The sequence below is a fragment of the Lissotriton helveticus genome, chromosome 7 (genome assembly GCF_964261635.1).
Source record: "Lissotriton helveticus chromosome 7, aLisHel1.1, whole genome shotgun sequence".
NCBI classification, from domain to species: Eukaryota; Metazoa; Chordata; class Amphibia; order Caudata; family Salamandridae; genus Lissotriton; species Lissotriton helveticus.
Window position 1 is genome coordinate 608,268,650 of NC_136068.1, and position 15,135 is coordinate 608,283,784.

Genomic DNA, 15,135 nt, shown 5'->3' on the forward strand with positions numbered 1-15,135 from the left:
GGCCAAAATGGGAATGCCAAAAAACTGAAAATGTTTGCACTTGTTTTTCTTTGAAGAAGTCTTTCCAGTCACGAGGTAGGTGACTCCTCCTTTCAATGATGGTGTGCATGCGCATCGACTCCATTGTTAAATAGTTTTTTTCCGCCATCGGGTTTGGACGTCTATCGCTGCACTCCAGTTCAACACCGTTCCTTAGGTTTCCCTCAGTGCGCAAAATACTCGCCCTCCACGTTATTGTTTTCGAAGGCGTCTCCCTTTCTATTGTGTATCGTATTTCCTTACTTAAACTTCTCTTTCGATCAGAAAGCTCGTGCAAGGCCGTAGGGCCTACATGTGTCGGGCCGACCTGCAGTCGATGGAACAAACTCCCTTCAAATTCTGCCCTCTGTCTAACACGAAATACTCGAGCACCGACTCACATGAAGTGTGTAACCTGTGTTTGTCTCCCGAACACCGAGAACAGGACTGCAACGCGTGCCAGGCTTTCCGCTCCAAAAAGACACTTTGCGACCGTCTGGGTTGACGTTGCGACATGCAGAGCCAGCACACAAGCTCCATTCTCTTCTTCAGACAACAATCAGAAGAAGAAGCCAGCGAGGCCATGGGAACTGAGGAGGAGCAGGAGCCAATCGCCATCCCAGAGCTCGTCTCCGACCAAGAGGATGACATCCCACATGGACAATATACCGTGAGTACAACTCCGCCCTCGTTCAAAGACCCAACGCCACAAAAGAAAAAGGCTCTGGTCCAACCCGTGCCCCCGGGCTCCGGCCGGCACCAAGATCATGCTTCCAACACCCCACCTTCTGGCTCGGCACCGAAGCCTACCAAAAAGCCTTCCGGCTCTGAAAAGACTCCTCCCAAATCTAGTTTGGAGCTGAGAACTTTGGGGTAGAAACACAAGTTCTGCACCGACCCCACCCATTCGGCACCGAAACACACTTCGGATATGAAAATGTCAACATCCAAACCTTCGGCGCCGAAGCAGTCGGATCTACCGAAATTGCCAAAAAGACACCGTTTCGACACACTGATCGACCGGATCTGAAACAAAACACACTGTATATTCATCCTCAAACTGGACATATCACCACTAAAGTGACTTTAAAAAAGGACTGATACAAAGGAAGAATACCACACTCCTTTAAAGAAGAGAACGGCTGGAACTAACCCTTCCCCTCCCCCTCCTCCTCCTCTTTCTTCACCACAGTTTCAGCCTATTTTACCTGAACATTCACCACCGCATACACCGGAAAACCAGGATGATGGGGATGATGATGGGGGTGATAATCAACCAATGCAAGACCCATGAGATGATTACAATACCAATTCGCCCCCGGGCAATGATCCTGATTCTTATCCTAACAAGCCCTCTCCACCAGATGACGGTGTAGGCTACATTGAGTTACTGGGTAGAGCTGCCAATTACCATGGAGCGCAGCTACATAAGGAATCCCTAGAAGAGAATTTCCTCTTTGAAACCCTCAGTACCACACAGAGGTCATCACATACACTACCTATGCTCAAAGGGATGATCAGGCATGTCGATGACATTTTGAACGACCCGGTCAGAGCTTGTATTCTTACCCCCAGAGTAGACAAAAAATACAAGCCAGCACCATCTGATCCAGTATATATGAAAGGTCAGTTGCCACGAGACTCCCTGGTCATGTCCAATGCAAGAAAAAAGATCAACTCCCACACAACAGGAGTTGCTCCATCCCCAGATAAAGAATCCAAACTTATTGATGCTTCCGGGAAAAGGGTAGCCTCTCAGGTGGCCAATTTCTGGCTTGTCTCCAACACCCAAGCATTGGTAGCACGATATGACGGTGCACACTGGGACGAGATGGAACAATTAATACAATATTTTCCCCAGGAACATAGCTCTAAGGCACAAGACCTGGTGCGTGAAGGGCAACCTATTTCCAATAACACTATAAGATGTTCACTAGATCCTGCAGACACTATTGCTAGAGCAATGAACACTAGTGTCCTTTTGAGAAGACACGTTTGGCTTCGCATATTAGGTTTGAAACCAGAGGTGCAAACCTCAATTTTAAACACTCCCTTTGATAAAGAGCATCTATTAAGGCTCAATGGTGGATTCTTCACTAGAGAAAATGAAAAATGACACTGACGTGGCCAAATCCATGGCAGCTCTTCAGTCAGCACAAAGCTGTGGTTCCTTTTGCCGCTCCTTTTACCGCGGAGGCTCAAAGAATACCTCCTCGGAGACCACCACCTAGAAGGGCAATAACCAACCCTCTCCATCTAGGGGTTACTTCAGAGGGGGTTACAGAGGTAACGATGGCAGGGGCTCAAACACACGCACCTCCCCCTCCAATACAAAGTAGTGACTTGCCTCCACTTCTCCCCGACCACCTAACGCCTGTTGGGGGAAGACTGTCAGATTTCCTACCAATATGGCAGTCAATAACAACAGACAAGTGGGTACTACAAATTATCCATTCTGGTTACTGCCTGGAGTTAATCAACACTCCTCCAAACATTCCACCAAAGTCACAAACTTTCACCAGATCACCTACACCTCCTCAAACAAGAGGTTCAGTCTCTACTTCTAAAAGGAGCTATAGAACCCGTACCACCACAATATCACAGGTCGGGCATATACTCTTTTTACTTCCTAATACCCCAAAAAGATGGTTCTTTCAGACCAATATTAGATCTCAGATAACTCAATCTATACATTCAGTCAGATCATTTCCACATGGTAGCACTTCAACAAGTACTTCCCCTGCTGAAGGAAGGCGACTTTCTGTCTACTGTATATTTAAAAGACACCTATTTTCATATTCCAATCCACCCCGCTCATCGCAAATTCCTCATGTTTGTGGTAGCGGGTCAACGCTTCCAATTCAAGGTACTCCTATTCTGAGTCACCACAGCCCCCAGAGTCTTCACAAAATGTCTGGCGGTAGTAGCTGCTCACCTAAGAAGACAAAGCATCCATGTCTTCCCATACTTGGACGACTGGCTCATCAAAGCCAGCACATACCAGCAATGTTTTGAATGAAATAAAAGAAAAAGGATTTGGTAGCGCATGGCTCCCTGGAGGCGTCCCAGCGCTGTGGAGTACACTAGAGAACAGATGTGATTACGGGAAGAGTCAGGTTTTCAGGTGTTTGCGGAAGGTTAGTATGTTGGTTTCACTGCGGATGACAAGAGCAGGGAATTCAAGAGCCTAGGGGCGTTGTAGGAGAAGAGACGGCCCCCTGTACGTGCCTTCCTGATTGTGGCCGTGAAGGCAAAATGGAGGTTGTCGGAGCGTAACTTTCTATTGGCTTTGTATGGTTTGATCAAGGCTTTTAGATTATGAGGGCCCTTGCCCTGAAGGATCTTGTGTGTGGTGCACAGGGTTTTGAAGTTTACTCTCTCCTTAATCAGGAGCCAGTGGAGAGATCTTAAAGCAGGTTTAGCTGAGCACCGATTTTTAGTGCCTGTGAGGAGTCTAGCAGCCGAGTTCTGGACCACCTGGAGTTTAGCGATGACGGTTTTGGGGGCGCCCAGATAAAGGCCGTTGCCATAGTTCAGTCTGGAGAAGATAAGCCCCTGATTAGGAGTTTTCTAGAGTGAATAGGTAAAAGGGGGAGTATCTTACGTGTTGTTCAAAGCAGACTACAGCGGTTTTCCTTGCTTGGGTTTTGAAAGTGAGGTCCTGGTAGAGACAGATGCCCAGGCTTTTTATGTCTTTTTTAGGGGTTGGTTCTGGTCCCATGCAGGTTGGCCACATAGATTTAGGGATGAATTTTAACTGGTTGCCCAGCACTAGGAGCTCTATTTCACACACTTTCAGAACAATTCAGTTACTAAATCAATTTGGGTTCATGTTGGATCTGGGGGTCTCTAGTTGGCAATGGTATACACCTTTGTCCAAATAGGGACCCTTGCTTTGAAGTCCGGATAAGGGAATTACACTCCTAGATAACTCCTGCTCACCCACTTCGTAGCTTGGCACGAGCAGACAGCCTTATCTCAGAGGCAGTGTGTTAAGCATTTGTGAATATACACAGTAATACAGTGAAAACACTACAGATGGACACAACACAGGTTTTATAAAAATAAGTATTCTTTATATAGACTTAACACAAGTCCAAAAACGACAAAAATCCACAATACTGTACTTAAGATTGACTTAAAGATGGTAAAAGTTGCTTAGTTCAAGTTGGTGATAAATGCAACATAGTTCTCACAAAAGTACCTGGATGCGTAATGCAAAATAAACAAAAGGCTCGCAGAGGGAGATGCGTCGGTTACGTGCTCCGGGAGAGATGATGCGTTGCGTCTCAATGCTTGCCCAGAGGAGGGGAAGCGTTGTGATCCTTACCGGTGCGGGGATGATGTGTAGGTTCTCTGCCTGCGGTCCGGTTGAGATGCGCAAGATGGTGCCTCGATGCAATGCGACAATCCTGGTGCGAAGCAAGAAGATGGCGCCCTTGATGCGACGATGATGCGTTTACGTCCTGCCAGCCGTGCAACGACTCTGTACTTTGGAGCCGCGACAGGTCTTGCGACACGCTTCTCCGGCGATGCGATGGCGACCCTCTCGTTGGCGTCACGCTTCTCCGGTGATGAGACAGGAGACTGCTTCGATGAAGACACGCTTCCTGGGAGATGCGGCGGCACGCTTCTCCAGCGATATGAAGACTACAGCTGCGGCAGTGTCATGCTTCTTCTCGTTGCTTCACGCTTGCAGCTCCCAGCGACACGCAGGCTTCTGCAGTTAGAATTCCCAGCAAGGAAATTCAGAGGGGAGCTGGAGATGAAGTCTTTTGTCATCTGGAGGCAAGCACAAGTTCAAGCCCTTGGAGTAATATTCTGCAAAATGATGAAAGTCCTTAAAAAGTTCCTTCTCCTTTTCCTTGGCAATAAAGAAACCACTGCAGGCCAACCCAGCAAAACAGCACACTGGCAGAGGGGCAGTCCAAACTCCTGCAACTTCCTTGGTTCTTCTCCTTGGCAAAACGTTTGTCTTGTTCCCAGAAGTGATCTCAAGTTCTTGGGTCTGGGTCCCAATATTTATACTGCTTTTCTCTTTCTTCTCTGAAGGCAGAGGGGCCTATGCCCAGTCCAAACCAGTTCTGGAGCTCTGTTTACATGACTCCTTCTTTCCTTTCCAGTGCAGGCCAGAAACATCAGACGCCCCACAGGAGGTGGAGCCAGCATTGTGGAGGGAAAGCACAGCCCTGGAGCACTTTGTTGACCTGATTCCTTCTCTTCTTTCACAGTGCAGGGCGGAGACATCAGCTGCATTCCAGGGGGTGGAGCCAGCATTGTGGAGGGAAGGCCCAGCCCTATTCAGGTCCAGGGTGCAACTCCTCCCTCCCATCTAGATGCAGATCTCCCTATTCACCACTGGGCCTACTCATTCTGTCTCCTGGAATCCCCCAGCCCTGTCACTCAAACTCCAGACAAGGAATACACAACCTAGCAGAGGCAGGCCTGGATAGACAAGAAAATACCTACTTTCTAAAAGTGGTATTTTCAAACACAGAATGTTAAAACTAACTTTACTAAAAGATGTATTTTATCATTCTAAGTTCAGGCATACTAAATTCGAATTTCTACCATGTTCCTTGAGTCAGTTAGGATTATAAGATGTAATAATATAACTGCCCATTCTGGCCTATGGAGAACTGGTAGCCTTGCAATAGTGAAAAACGAAAATGGCTGTAATTCACTATTAGGACATGCAACACACACCAGGGCATGTCCTACCTTATACTTACAATGCACCCTGCCCTTGGACCTACCTTAGGGGTGTCTGGTATGAAGAAGAGGGAAGGTTTAGGGACTGGCAAGTGGGTGCACTTGCAAAGTCGACATGGCAGTACTAGACTGCGCACAGGTCTTGCAATGGCAGGCCTGAGACACACTTTACAAGCTGTTTCTGTGGGTGGCACAACCAGTGCTGAAAGCCCACCAGCAGCATTTGATTTACAAGCCCTGGGCACACATGGTGCACTGTACTAGGGTCTGGCAAGTAAATCAAATAACCCAATCATGGAGTCACTAATTAGTACATCAATTTAACATAGGGAGCACTTGCACTGTGGCACTGGATAGCAGTGGCCCAGTGCCCAAAGCATATAACCAGCAAAACATATTAAAAACAGAAGAGGCAATCCGACAAAATGGAAGGGACACCCAGGCCAATGATGCCAGGTCTAACAGTTCGCAATCAATGTGACCAAATCACATCTCCAACCAGCCAATGCTCAGGACTATCTTGGAGCCACAATAGATACTCAAAAGGCTCTTGCCTTCTCCAGTGCGGCCAGAATTCGAAATATTCAGGCTTTATTTCTCAAGTTTCAACCCAATCTTTGGAGACCAGCTCGAGTTTATATGCAACTGCTGGAAATTATTGCATCTTGCCAGGCTGCACATGCGTCCACTCCAAGAATGTTTAGCCAGTCAGTGGAACCAATCACAAAGTCTATTTTTCTTTTGTTTTTTTAAATCTTATAGAGCGCTATGGTTACTCCTACCGGAGTTTACCGATCTGGTGTTGGTAAGCGCCCGTACTCCTCGCTCTCTGCAGTGGTGGAACACACAATTTGTCAAAAGGACGGCCGTTCATAGACCCGGTTCCACAGATAGTACTGACGGCGGACGCGTCCCTCACTGGCTGGGGAGCTCACCTACAACATCACACAGTGCAAGGCCTTTGGAGTCAACAGCAGAAGCTGCTCCACATCAATCATCTAGAACTGCTTACAATCTTTCTAGCCCTAAAAACAAATGAATGAATGAGAGTAGCACCATAAACGGGTATGTAGCAGACTACGAAAGGGATACACAATGCGGAAAAGAAGAGCATAGATCCAATATCGACATTAAGTAGAAATACACAACCCTAATACTCGTTTGTTACCCAAACAAGAGAAACAAGGAGTAATATGATAAGCATGAATATAACGGGCTATGAAGGGGGACACAATGCGGTAAAGAAGAGCAGCATCACATGAGGGTACAATGGTTGTAGGAACAATGATTTTGAGCAAGTGATCCTGGCCCAAGTTAAGGTAAAAATGTGTTCATTAAGAATATTTTGTCTTCCAGTTTGAAAGCAGTCATTGAGGAGATTCTGCGTATTTCCGGTGGAAGAGAGTTCCAAATCCTTGGGACAGCGCCGGAGAAGGCTTGGAGACCGTTTCTCTTTTTGCTAAGGATGAGTGGTTTCAGGAGGAGAGTGAACGTGCTTCTTGAGGCTCTCCCACTGCAGGATAATTCAAGCTTTTGAGCTAGGTACCTGGGAGTTTTGAAATGCAGGGCTTCGTGCGCCAGAATGGCAATCTTTAACTGAATTTGAGCTTCATAGGGCAACCATTTAAGAGATTTTAGGATTGGGGATATGAGCTCACTTGATTTGGTACCAGCGCCCAGTCGGGGCGCAGCGTTCAGTGATGCCCTTTGGTGAGCCAGTGTATTTGGGAAGTCCGCAGAGCATAGCGCTGCCGTATTCCAGCCTCGGCAGGACCAGTGCTTGTACCACCTGCTGGAAGTCCTTTTGTGGAAGGAATGGCTTGATGTTTCTGAGTGTCCTCATCAAGAGATTAGCTCCCTTACACACAATGTTAATATGATTTTTCATATTCAGATGTTTGTCCAGGGTGATTCCGAGAGATTTGGCTGAGTCTATGATGAGAGGGGTGCAATTGAAGGCCGTGAAGTCAATCAGCCAAGGGTCTAGCTTGGGGATGTGGTTAGAGGAAGAGATAGAATGGAATTCAGTTTTGGAGGTGTTGAGCAGTAGATGGTTCTCTGTTAACCAATTTTGCGTCGTAAGTAGGGTAGTGTGGAGTGAGATGATGTTGTCCTGGGATGAAATGTTCTAATTATGTTGTGTGTCATTTGCGTACATTTGGAGGGAAAGGTTTGTGGAATTTAGTGAGTTAGCTAGTGGCTCCAAGAAAAGGTTGAAGAGGATAGGAGATAGACAGACCCTTGAGGGACACCCATGAGTACTGGAGAGGGCTGGAAGAGGGAGTGGTTTGCCTTGATTCTTTGTGATCTGTGGTGAAAGAAAGACAAGAACCATTGTAGCACCCGACCCGAGAAACCCATCCTGTTATTCAGAATGGATAGGAGGTCGACTCAGTACTGTGATTTTTCGGAAAGCCAGAGTGATGTTGGTCTAGGAGTTGGAAATTCTCTATGCGAGCACAGAATTGCGATTGTGCGCATTTGTCAAGTAGTTTGGCTAATGTGGGGATGTTGGAGATAGGGGTGAAATTATTGAGGTCAGTTTTATCTGCGTTTTTTTTTAGTATAGGTGATACCTGTGCTGCTTTTAGGCAGTCTGGGATCATGCCTTGTGATGGAGAAGCGTTTACAATCCTTGTCCATATGGAGATGAGTACATTCTCGATTTCTTTGAAGATGGCCTCAGGCAGCGGGGCACTGAAGTGGTTAGATGGATTGATATTCTGAAGAATCTTGTTGATGTCTTTTTCACTGAATGGGGTAAAAGTGCCCCATGTTGCATTGTTCTTGGTGTTTAGGCTGATTGGTTTGTGCTTTTCTGAGAGGTCCGGGGGTGGTGCGGACCCGGAGGATGGCAATAGCGCCATCTTAGTAGCGAGCTCAATGGTGATGAGCCTTGATTTCTCGGTGAAAAACGCAGCAAGATCATTGCAAGAAGGTGGGCTGTCTCCGGAGTCGGAGTTGTTTGGGCCTACCACTGATTGGTGGTTGACCAACTCGAAAAGTTTCTTCGGGCGGTTTTCCACTTGATCAAGTTGGTGTCTGAAGTAGTATGCCTTAGCGCTCTTGATTTGTTTGCTGTTAAACTTCTAACATCTCTAAGGAGTTTTAGTTGTTCCAAGGAGGGATTGGATCTCCAGGAACGTTCATCTGCCCTAAGGTTGTCGTTGTACCATGGTTTGGATATTTTTGTTGGTCTTTTTTTGTTGGAGCGGTACGACGTTGTCCATGATGTTGGAGATGGTAGAGTTGTAGGAGAGTAACTGAACATCAATCAAGTCTGCTTGGGAGGAGATGGCAGATTTACAGCGGGTTGCTAGATCAACTGAGTTTATTGATCTGAGGACCCTTTTCCAGATCTTAGATTTAGTTGTTTGAGCCTTCCTCAACGACACCTCCCTGTTAATATAAAACAGGATGCAGTGGTGATCGGACAAATATCAAGGGGTAATGGTATCCAATGTGATGGTCTGCCCTTTTGAGATAATGAGGTCTAGAGTTTCTCCTTTATTGTGAGTTGGGTAGTCACAGTGCTGAATCAGTTCTTGATCAATCAAAAATGCTTTAAGGCAAGTTAGCTCTTGGTCATTGGGGTTAGACCAGTGAAGGTTGAAATCACCCAGGAAGATTTGGGACACGGCTGAGTCGACATTGTCAGAGATGACTTCTATTAGTTGCTCAATGAAGGGAGGTTGTCTCCCGGGGGGCTGATAAAAAGTGTGAAGTTTGCAAACCGGCAGGTTATTACTTGAGATGCAGAGACAAAGGTATTCAGAAGAGGAGGTTGAGGAGGACTCTTAAGTGTGAAATCAAGAGTGTGTTCCTATTAATACACGCTAGGCCACCCCCCAGCTTCTGAGCTCTATCCAGCCTAATTATGTCGTGAGTAGGAGGTACTAGTAGGTCTAGGAAAGGGGTGGAGGCGGGATTTAGCCAAGTTTCAGTGAGGATGATCATGTCTAAATCACTGTGTTGGATGAGGTCGAAGATGTTGGCGGCGTGTTTATTGGCAGACCTACAATTGAGTAGTACACATTTAAGACGTGGTGGATTAAGGTGAGAAGGAGACTGGGTGACGTTCACTCTCTTGAGGTTGTCTTTATTGATGACTCAAGGATTGTGAGGAGGTTCTCTGCATGGGTTGGAATGGATGGTTTGTATTTTGCTTGTCGGGATCATGTTGGAATTGGACCTAGTAGAGTAAAAGTTGTGCAACTCAATGAGATCATTGGGTGCCAGATAGGTCCCACATCTTCTGGGGCGGGAGGGCGTGTTAAGTAAAGGAATGGTTTGCAAGACGGGGGTGGCTAAAAACTGGCCCATGCGATCACTCACACTAGCGGAGGCTCTGTACAGGTTCGTAGAGGTGTGGAAGGAGCTGATCGCACGGAAAAGATCATTTGAGAGAGCTTTCAGTCATGTAGTTCAGTAGTAAGGAGGTGCAACTGGAGAGCTATATCGTCTAGGCGCGTAACAAAGTCTGAAAGGGGTAAAGTGTGTGTTGGGAAAGCGAGTGGGGGAAGGGAGCTACGGACCTTGGGGTCCACGGTGATGGAGAGTGGCTCCTGGGGAAGGAGTTAATTAATTGGGACTAGAGGAGTTCAATGACCTTTTGATATCAAGGTTGGATCATTAGCGAGGGGGATATGACCATTGAGCTGAGGGTCAGATACATTCAAGGCAGGGAAGAGTGGGTTTGACCGATCATGGTCAGTGGGGGGGCAGTTGCACACTCACCAACAAAGTAAGAAGTGTGGGGAGAAGGATGAAGTAAGAGGGATCAGTTATTGAAGGTCATGATAGTAGGTCGCATGGGGATCTCTCCGAGCGAGGAACAGATTTAATCGGATTGGTTGGCTGAGTGACGGGTGAACCCGGAATGTGTCTCGCATTCTGAGTCAGGAGTCTAGAGGGTTGGGACACGTCAAGAGGGGACAACGCCGCTCTGTGATCTTCTAAAGGCGAAGAGTAATTTAGAGAGAGTGAGGGCCTACCCCGAGTAGTGGGGGGGAAGACTAGTGGTGACCTGAGTGAAGGACGGGTAAGAGTGGGTGACATTGGGTTTAGTTGAAACCGTGATTTTGAGTAAAGAAAGATAATGGCTATCTTAATTAGATTGACATTGGAGGCTTTGGTTAGAATGGTCCGATTGTTATAGAGGGTGATGGTGGCACTGGCGTTGAGCATGGATGAGGGCGCTGTTTTAAGTTTGAGACCATGAGGTGTTTTTCTGGTGCCTGATACTTGGAGCATCGAGTAGAGAACTTTTTGCCAGCATGATCTTTTCCTGGTGTAGAAAATGAGGTCGCTGACTCTACTGCCTTTGTTTGTGCAAAAGTGGAAATCCGAGATTAAGGTTTCGCACATAGATCGAAGAATGTGATTGTTTTTTAGCTGCGTTTTTCAATAGTGTAGGTAGTTGATTAAAGCGTTGGATCCTGAGGGATCGGGAATTAAGTCCATTTTGAGAGTGTGTCAGCTGACCGATGGTGAAGACCAATTGGTAGGACATGAATGGTTTTAGGAGGAGAGATCATTACCAAGGTTTGTGGGATAATGACAGAGTCCACTGCAAGATGGCTACCAAAAAAACAGAGGGTGGAACCACCGCTTTTCTCTTTCAGTGCCCAGACTAGGTGGGGTGGATGGGAATAGTCAACATGCCCACTCCAAGATGGCCACCAAGCAGAAAGGTTAGGCCTAGCCCTTTTCAATTTCAATGCCCGCCGGTTAAGGGCCAGGGAGGGGGCGAATCACACCATAAACTCTAGTGACCCATTAATGAGAGTGAGTGAACTGCATGCCTTAACCATACAAGAACCACTTTTCCAACTACACAAAGACAGTGGTTCTTCATACTAATCCTAATTTTTTATCTAAGGTCGTATCTGCATTGCACATAAAACAGTCGGTAGAATTACCCATATTTTTTCCTCAACCTGATTCATTTGCAGAAAGAGCTCTACACACCTTAGTTGTTGGAAGAGCACTCTTGTACTACACTGAAAGTACAAAATCTTTTCGTAAAACAAACCAACTTTGTTGCTTTTGCGCCACCACACAAAGGCAATCCTACCTCAAAATCAGGTATTGCAATGTGGATTGTTACATGTATTCAAACTTGCTATGCAAAAGCAAAACGAACTCTAACTGTACTCCCTAGGGCACATTCTACTCGTAAGCTAGGGGCCACTATGGCTTTTTTTAGGAAATATTCCTATTGTTGACATTTGTAAAGCTGCAACATGGTCTACACCGCACACATTCACTAAACATTATTGTGCAGATGTGTCCGCAAGAACAGAAGCCAATGTGGGTCAAGCAGTACTTAAAACCCTATTTCAGACAGCTCCAACAGCTACAGGTGAGCCACCGCTTTGGGAGGATACTGCTTTGTAATCTATGCACAACATGTGATCTACAGTTCACATGCCTCAGACGGATTATGTTACTTAGCCAGTAAGCATCTGTTCTTAGCATGTAAAGCCACATGTGCCCACCCAGATACATGTAGCTGCTGCAGCTCTCTATTTCATTTACATACATACGCATGGACATCTCTATTCTTTACTGCTACTCCATTCTCACCGTCTGCGGCAAACAATCTAACAATGGAGTTGATGCCCATGCACACGATCATCGAAAGGAGGAGTCACCTACCTCATGACTGGAAAGACTTCTTCGAAGAAAAACAAGAGCAAACATCCGGACCCAACACTAGATGGCGAGCTATGCACAGCATATGGCTCTACAGCTCTACATGCCAAGAACAGATGCTTATTGGGTAAGTAACATTATCCTTTCAAAGCACATTGTATGAACTGTGTATTACCAAAATTAAATTTTCGAAAGATGAGGTAGCAGAAGAGGCTCTGTCAAACAAGGGTTTCACTCTGCCATAGAAGAGATCTTCACACAAAAGTTGGAAGTCATCAACCCAATCTCAGGGAAAGTTATAGGGCCTCAGTCTTATGGTGATTTGTTCTTCAGAGTTGGAAAACGGGCATCCAAAACTAAAGTTAAGGGGCCCAATTCACAAACTGCATTTTATAGCATGTAAAGTAGTACTACTGTCTGCCCTATCTTTTTATGAAGAGTTCTCAGCACATTTAAGTTACTACTTGGTAGCAAATGTGGAAGGAACCAAGGTAATAGCTACCACAAAATGGGGTGGGGATTTATTGAATGCTGATACAAACACATACTCACAAAAGAGTAAGAATATTGCTATACACAAACTAAATTTCTAAAATTACTACAACCCTAAAAGTTTCAAAACAGGCTCATATGTACTCCACCATTCCCACACAGTTGGAGAGCGAGAGATCCTGAAACCAGTTGCACTCTCCCGAATTCAATAAACACACTCAAAAAGCAACTGGAATTATACTATGTGAGTTTGACCCTTCTATTGAACCTCTTGGGTATCCAAAGATTTTGGATTAGACGCCTCACTGACTTGATCGTGACATGCTTCATCATTGGCACCTATCCACACCCTGGTAGGGTGGTACCACCAGGGTGGACGCAACCAAAACTTAGATGGGAGTTCTTAGATAAATCAAAACTGGATAAGCAGGGATCCAGGGGAAAAGTATATTATTAAAAATACCTACAGTTATACCCTTCAGTTCTTTCTTTATTCATGGGTTACATAGGAAATGGTTAAATTTATAATTAGGGTTTTTTGGGTTGAAGATAATTGTTCAACTAAACTCCTTTATGTCTTTGCCAACATGTTTCGGCCCTCGCACAGAGCCTGTCCTGGTCTGGGGCCTTCGACAAGGCTAATTTATATGTCCCTGCTTACTTATGCATGTACCTCATATAAAAAGGTGAGGCCTAAAGCTCTCCCCTTCCTCGGTCTTCTGTTCCTGGGAATTTCCTATGAGACAAAAGGAGGGTGGGAAGTGGGTGGGAGAAAAGGGAGGTTTTTAGGGTCGGTTGCAGGAAAAGGTTCCTCAATGGGATTCAAAGGCAACATTATCTGCCTATTTCTATTTTCAAAAAATGTTTTTAGAAACAATCCCATAAGTGTTGGTGGTCTATATATAGGTCGCTTTTTATAGCAAAGTGAGAAGGTGGTGATGGTGACAAGGTTAAGTGGGACACCTCCTAGGGTTTGTAAGGACTATTCTCCCACTAAAATGTTTCTTGTGTACTGAATAGGTCACTCATTATTTTGTATTTCAGACTATTCTTTCTTTTTAGGAGAGTATATCTTTTCTAAGTTTTGAAAAAAGGCTATTGTGAATTACAACCCTTGTGGATCAAAATATCCAGTGACAAGTGTGATCAAAACGATTTTCAAATTTATCAGGCTTCCCCTTATTTGCGCATTTACACTAACCAAGCAGTCCTGAAGACTGGTGCCATCGTATTGTTAAACACTTTTTAGATGGGAAAAAGTTGTTAGAGTGAAATCAAGTAAATATTTGTTTCATTCCGTTATTAGAACAGGTTTCTTGGGTTCTGCCATATGTCGTTTTCTTTAATAGAACCTGTCGTTGAAGGTTTTTCAAAATTATAATTCTCTTCCACAAAAAATTATCGGTAACTCAATGTTATAATTCCCTTTCATAAATACCATCAGTGAATCAACTACTTTCCGTTGTGAATTAATCAACAGATACATGGAAAAACCTTTCACTTCTGTAAACATATGGATTGCCGAATGATACTATACTAAGGCCGCTGCTTTGGAACAAAGCTTTCGTTCGGTTTTCTTGTAGCTCTCTTGACCCACTCATTAGTAAATGAAGCGAAAGCACAATACAGGCAAGATAATCACATACATTTGTCAGGGCGGATCATTCGTTGCTCGGTATCCCGTGCGATGCGGGGTGGTTTCCAGCAAAACCGTTTATTCGTGCGTTCTAGCCACTCAATTTGATATGCACACAAAACCCTTACTTCGTCAAAGCATGCACACCCTATATAAGCCTACAAGCATCCCCGTCTGCCGCCAAGTGTCAGACTGAGTCCAAAAGGTGGGATGCGTACACGCGGTTGCTCCCTATGGGCGCCCCTTGATGACGTCATGATAGTAACGGTCGGGTATTTTGGGAATGATAGTCCAGTTTCTTTCTGGTTCTCTTCTCTACTACGGAGCCAGTATCAGTTCGGCAAAAGGGTTTGATGTGCAAAGTGATACCTCCTCCGTGGTGGAGTTGATCATTGCGCTTCTTTTAACTTTTTAGGTCTCTGCCTAGAGACGCGCGAAGCGCGTTCTCGGCAGAGAACTATAGCAATAGTTTCTGCCGACAAACGAGACAAGAGCTGGCCACGCGCCCAGCATTCTGAATGGAGAGGGAGCGACAAGAGCTGGCCACGCGCGGATTTGGTCGCGCGCACGCTCACGGCGCCAGTGTCCCCGCCGCGCGCCGATGACTGCTCTCTTCCTGG

The 15,135-nt window shown here is 45.7% G+C and overlaps 1 pseudogene; it reads left to right on the top strand.

The window, feature by feature from the left end:
- Positions 1-532: 532 nt before the first annotated feature.
- LOC144769194 (uncharacterized) lies at positions 533-2,357 on the top strand (annotated as a pseudogene).
- The last annotated feature ends 12,778 nt before the right edge of the window (positions 2,358-15,135 follow it).